This window comes from Pteropus alecto, unplaced genomic scaffold (assembly GCF_000325575.1).
Source record: "Pteropus alecto unplaced genomic scaffold, ASM32557v1 scaffold270, whole genome shotgun sequence".
Classification (NCBI taxonomy): Eukaryota; Metazoa; Chordata; class Mammalia; order Chiroptera; family Pteropodidae; genus Pteropus; species Pteropus alecto.
In genome coordinates, this window is record NW_006430735.1 from 2,277,988 (window position 1) to 2,284,670 (window position 6,683).

Below are 6,683 nucleotides of genomic sequence, written 5' to 3' on the forward strand. Positions count from 1 at the left end.
AGTTTCAGGGATTTTTTAACATTTAAAAAAATGCTTGAATACTCACCGACTTTTTTAAAATCTCTTATATGTTTCTCTCTTCCTTAGCATCCTAAAATAATAATCTAAAAACATTTCTTCACTTTCTATTTAATTCTTAAATCTGTCACCTGACCACCATGGCTCCACCTTTATATACTTCACTACAACGACTCTTGCCAAAGTCACCAATAATCCCTTGTGAAAAATGTGCATGGTTCACTTTCTATATTAATTCTCTACAGTCTTGAGCCAGTGGGCAGCTCTTCTTTTGCTCTTGTCCCTTCGCCTCTATGATGGCTCTTATTTTTTAAAAAAATTTTATTAGTTTCAAATTTATAGTACATTGATTAGACCCTATGGTATCTCTTGATTCTGAATTTTCTTCTACGGTTTTGTCTACCCATCCCAGCTTCCTTTCTTTATTGAAATCTATTCCTTGACTCAGAATAAAAATTAGTGTTCCTAAAGGCTTCGTATTCAGCAACGTCTCCCCACTCCCCAGTATGCTCCAATATTTCATGGTTTTAACTACTTATACATTTTATATTTAACCAGGCCCCATCTTTCTCCTTAAGTCCTTGGAAAACCAACTGTCTGCTATGCATTTCCACTTGGATGTACTACTGTTACTTCAAAGTCGACTTGTCCAAAAATCTGTTTACCTTCTCTGTATCCCTCTACCAAATCCTCACTTCCCTAAAGTATCTTCTATTATCTGCCAGTCAACCAGACCTGGACCTAAGAGTCATGTAGGACTCCTCCCTTTTATAAGCCATGAAGAATTTTTGGTAGTCTCAACCTATTTAATAGTTCTTAAATCCAGTGTCTGTTGTATGAATGAATTAGACATTCATCACTTCTCCTTTAAACTGTTGCCATTTAACTAGCTCCCTGCCTCCAGCCTCAACATTTCCCCATCCCAGGCTCAATGTATTTTCCACAGTTCCAAAAATAAATGTTCTAAATGCAAATGTGCACTCCTTTGCTTAATATACTTTAACAACCCCCTTCCCTCTTTTCAGGCTAAATTCTAAGTGTATTAACATGTAATACGAACTAAGTCTTTCAAAATCATGTCCATCCCCATCTCCTGTTCTTCCTCATTTCCAAATTAAGGTCCAATCATAATGACCTTCTTGAAATCCCATGGATATGCACATGTACTGTTATGTTTATGCCTTTGCACATGTTCCACCCTGGCTCAAGACTTAGCTCTTCCTAGAGGTACAACCTTAGGCAAGTTATTTAACCTCTGTACCTCCGTATCCTTATCTATAAACTGTGAAGAGTGATGATATATACCTTATAGAGATTTTGTTAAGATTTAATGAGATGATGAACATGAGAGGATTCACTCTTCTATATTCACGAGAATCCGCCACTGCTTCTCACGTCTACAGATCTGATTATAGAATCATGAAGCTATATATTTTAATGAAAAATCTCAAGTCAGTCACAGGTTGGAGGGCAGAGTTCTTTAAAAATTACATGAATGTATCTAAGATTAATCTTCCTAGAGGGTGATTGTAAACTGGGTCTGTAAGGATGAGTAAGAATGTTATGGAAAGGGAAGGGCTTTCTAGGCAGAGCAGTATAATGTACGTGGGAATGAAGAAAGTAAATAACTGGAAGCAGAAGATTACTCAGGTGAGCTCTAGAAAAAGAGACTGGAAAAAATGATTAAAAACATTGTAAAAGCTTCCTTGAATATCATTCTGTGGAGTGTGGACTTGATAACATAAGCAATAGCAAACTACTCAGATTAACTTGCTTTTAAAAAAATAGCACAGCAATATGAAGGGTGAACTGTGAGCAGAAAGATAAGAATGGGAGGCCCATTCAGAGATCACTGCAATAGTCCAGGTAATGACACTAGAGACAAAGCCAAAAATTACATTAAATAACAAAAAATAAAATTGACATAAGTCAGATATGGGAGGTAAGTGAGAAAAAAAGGAAAGAACTAAAGCTGTTAACCAAAATAGTACGTGTAACTAGTTAGATTGTGGATTAACTATAGAGAAAAGAGATTTAGGAGAATTAGAGGGGAATATTCTATTAATACTTATTAGGCTCAGTATTAAAGTACCTGTGGTATGATGGAATGGAGATGTCCAGTAGGTCCCAGGATATATGGATCTAGATTTAAGGAGAAAGGTCAGAGCTACAAAGACTTGGGAATCACTAAGAATATAGCTGGTAATTGACATCGCGAGCATAAACAAGATGCCCAGAGTCCCTGCAAAGCAAATAGAGCAGGTACCAGAGAATAAAGTGTTGGAGAATACCAATATTTATGGAGCAAGTAGTTAAAGAACAACAAACCGAGGAAATGAAAAGTGAGAGAAGTAGGTGAGGCAGCAAAGAATTCCACTGCAGACACCAAGGAAGGGTCTTAATATGGAAAAAATAGAGGTTAGTGGGATAGGTACAGCCTCTAGGCTGAAAATCACAGCATTAGCTTCTTTATCTGCAGCAATGTCAATGGACTAGTTGAATCAGAAGTCAGAAAACAATTTGGAAAGTGAATGGGAATGAAGAAAGAGATTCTTTCAATAAATTTGGCAGTGTAAGAAAACAGAGAGAGAAGGCAATAACAGGAAGACTATGTAGGCAGAGACAAAAGCAAGGTTTTCTTGTTTGTTGTTTGTTTTTGTTTTGTTTTTAATACGGGGTAAAACTCGAGCATGTCTGGAAGCTGAAGTGAGAGAACCAATTGAGAGGGAAAGATCTAAGATATAAAACTGAAGAATTAAGCTGATTAGCTAGGTCTCCAAGATGGTAGACGTGAAAGAGCTGTAAGCAGGTAGTCTTTACCTTAAAAAGGTGAATAGGTATACTTCAGAAACTGGGTAAGAAAGGCAAAAGAGATGAAAGCTGCCTAAGATATTACAGATAAGTTTAGAAATGGTGGGAGGGAAGCTGAGAGTCTACACGCGTCACTATTTTTTGCAGTGGAGTAGGAAGTTAATTATCTGCTGGGAATGGATGTTAGGAACGGGATATAAGAAGCCCCAGCAATCACTAAGGTAAATGAAGCAAAGCTCATGAGTAAAGATATCTGGTAGAAATGAATCCTACCAGTGTCTGCCATCAGACCTTGCCCCTGCTATGAAAAACTGGAGCCTCAAACTGAATCGGGTTAGAATTAAGGTCAAATAGGAGAATTTAGTCAGATCTCTCCTGAGTAGAGATCAAATAAGGTCTGGGGTAAAGTGCCAATTTCCATAGTGTTTAGTTCTGACTCAAAGTAATCTCCCACTAGATTTAAAGGTGGCCTTACAAGAAGAGAAGTGGTCAAACTAGAATTACAGGGGGAAGGGCAGTTTAAAGTCACCAACAACCAGAATGATGACCTCATCAAACACTTAAAATATTAAGTATCACTGAAGTTAAAAACAAAAAATCTCTATCTTTACAAACTACGTTTTAAGATATTAAGAGACACAGAATCTGAAATTTGTCTAAATGTCCAAGAGGGCCTTGCAAAGTGCTTAGAGCATAGCCAAGAACTCATACTTGCTTTAAACAGAAAAAACATTTTTGAGAGACCCTGCACTTGCCAAATTCTCTGCCTTGCCTTTTAACCCATAAGTGTGACATGTATTCAAATACGTACATTTATTCTCAAACCCTGGGGCTGACCAGATTCTGAGTCTTATACAACTACTCCAAGGGTATAGAATAAAATAGAGGAGGGAGCAGCTTGTAATTCCTGTTTCAACTCCATGTACCCACAAAGAGAGAAAATCCAGGTTCATATTGTCTTAGTATAGGTTGGTATGTCACAATCAAATTACCTGTTTAGTAAAATTGGTCCTACACTATTATTCTCTCTCTCTCTCTTTTTTTTTTTTTTTGTCATAGAAGAAATATCTGCACTATCACAAGTGAAAGTAGCTTTACAACCTAGGAGTGCATTATATTAGGCTGAGATACAAGATAGAAAAACAAATTTTTATCTTGTATAAAAAGTTATGACAGCAAAAATCTAAAAGATGAGTAAAATGGTTTTATAAAAATTATTACAACAATAACATTAATATATTAAAAACAATCTCCATAGTAGCAATAGTTGAATGAACATTAAGGAATGCAAAAATAGTTTAATTAGCATTAAGAAATGCAAACAATAATGAGTGATTATTTTGGATTTAGAATATTTATCAATTGCAGGAAGAACACCTATTTTTCATCTTTAGAACCTGGCCTTTCGAATTTCCATCAACAACTCAGTGGCAAAGATAAAACATCTACCAAAATACAGATGACAGCATCAGCAAATGTTCTAATGGTAGGCATTTAGCTTTAGCACACTGTTTCTAGACTATTGGGGCAGCCCCATAAATAAGTACTTTTAAATAGGCATTTACCACTTTAAAATAATAACTTATGTTTAAAAGTAATACATTCTTTAGAAGAAAATACTTTCATTTAAGCAAGCCAAATTACTACTAGACTTAGACAATAAGAATGTTTTAAATCATGTGTACGCTTGATTTTAAAAATTCACTTTCAACAAAGAAAAATAATCCAATCACTGAAAAGACAGTTCATATACTGTCATTATTTGAGTGAGGCTTTATTTATCAATTGGTGAATACCATCGAAACTGCTGATGTGCTTTTAAACAAAATATAACTGAATATATGAGGTGGGGGAAGGAAAGGAGCATAGTAATTCATTCTGCATCTTGTAAACCAATACGGGGGGTGAGGGGGTACTGTGGAGTGCAGTCTGCCTGTAATTAGATGGAATGGGCATTTTAGGTAACTTATTACAAAGTTCAACTGAAACTGTAATGGTTACCAGGAAATGGCTTTACCAGTTATTTAAAAATGAAACTTAAAGCAAAATCGAAGTTCAAATACAAACAAATAAATGTACAAATCCATGGACTTTCTTACTTATTCTACATTCTAAATTCAGCGTCCCAAATACCCTGGTTTATAACTACTTGTGTTCTTAAACAGCATCACCATCATGTCCTTTTAATACTACATATTAAACACACACACACACACACAAAATTCATTGTATTTTATGACAAATACTATCACTTCCTGGTTAATATTCAACACTTACCAGTGTCAACTCAAATGAATGTCTTTTTTTTTTCCAGGTTATTATTAACTAAATACAATAAAATACCATAAATTCTGAATTCTATGACTCTGTAGGGACTTGAGGATATTAATATTGTATGCAATTGAGTACTAATTATACATGATCTTAAACTATTACTAAAGAGGACCTAACAGAATTCCTATCTCCCAAAGTAGCATTCTAGCAATCCTTTCTAATTTACTTGAAAATAGGACCTCTGTTTTTAAAACAGCACATGATTTAGTTTTTATTCTTCAGAATAGCTTTGCTGCCTACAGTCTAAATTAGTGATATTTTATCACAAATGTATAATCTTGTTCAACATTGCTTTCTGACTATACAACAGGTTTCTTAAAGTATTCTTTGAGCTATAATGATATTGACAACAAGCCATTAATGATGATGATAGGAAACACTACTTTATCAAATACTAATCCTTTATATAACACAGTGTTTAGTAACAGCTCCAACATCCCAGGATATTCAGAGTGGGGAAAGTGGTAAGCTGAAAATAGCATCTTGAAAATAGCTGAAGTCACAAATCTTTATGAATGGCAGAGTAAGGCTAATAATCAGCTTAAAATCTAATTAATTTAGCATTCTAGAATTAAATGTAACAATTGCTTGTTACTTACTGTTACTCAAACTCAATTCTGTATCTCACAAAAAAGTTCACAAAGGGCTCTATAGATGTGAAATGTGACAGGCACTGACAATAGAGCCACAAAAATTCCTATTCCTTCCTCAGTTTTTACGAAGCACACGTTTTAACAAAGCTAAATGGGTTCCAAAAGCATGGGGACCAAACGCCTCTGGCGTAAAAAAAAACACCAAATCCACAAACTGCAAATATGTTTTGAGTAGAGGTATTATCTTCATATTCCAAGCGATATCTGGATTACTTTTAAAACAGTTGCCCCAAATAAAGTAAGGAAACTTGAACGTGCTATTTGAACTGTATTAAAGTGGTTGATAGAGGGTGGAGGTAGCAAGAGTTTCCAGGAAGCTTATTTCTAGGGTTAAAAAAAAAAAGCGGCTAGAAGGTTCTTCTGATTAAATGATGGGTTGGATGTAAAACTTAATCGTGCCGCTTAAGTCTCTTGCTCATGTGGGAGGGCAAACAGGAGAAACCCTCCTCTTGCAGACTTCGCCAAAATGCGCACTTCAATCTCAAGAGGCCCATGCCCTCCCACTCTCCTCTCCCTCCTTCATCCTAACTGCGTTTAAGCACTGAGGAGAAAAAGGGGTACGAAAGAAGGGGGTCCCTAACAGCTGCCAACGGCTCGTCTCCGATCGCGCCCTTTCTCTCTACAGTTAATTTCTGCGCGAGGTGCACGGTTTAGAGTCTTCCTCCGTGATCGCATCTGGAGGCGGAGATCGGGGGAAGGAGAAGAGCCCCGCTTTCACTCAGGGGCAAGAGGAACAGGAAAGAATGAAGGAACATTTTACCCGCTGGGCCCACCCCACGTTCGCGCTAAGGCGCGCAGGGCCCGCGCGTCCCGCGCCGGAGCCACCTTATCCAGGGCGCCGTGGGGCCAGCCAGGGCGCAGCCCACA

At 36.8% G+C, this 6,683-nt stretch overlaps 1 protein-coding gene across 1 annotated transcript in view; it reads right to left on the minus strand.

Moving 5' to 3' along the window:
• CD47 (CD47 molecule) overlaps positions 1-6,683 on the minus strand; it is a 47,433-nt gene that overhangs the window by 39,285 nt on the left and 1,465 nt on the right. The window lies entirely within an intron of this gene.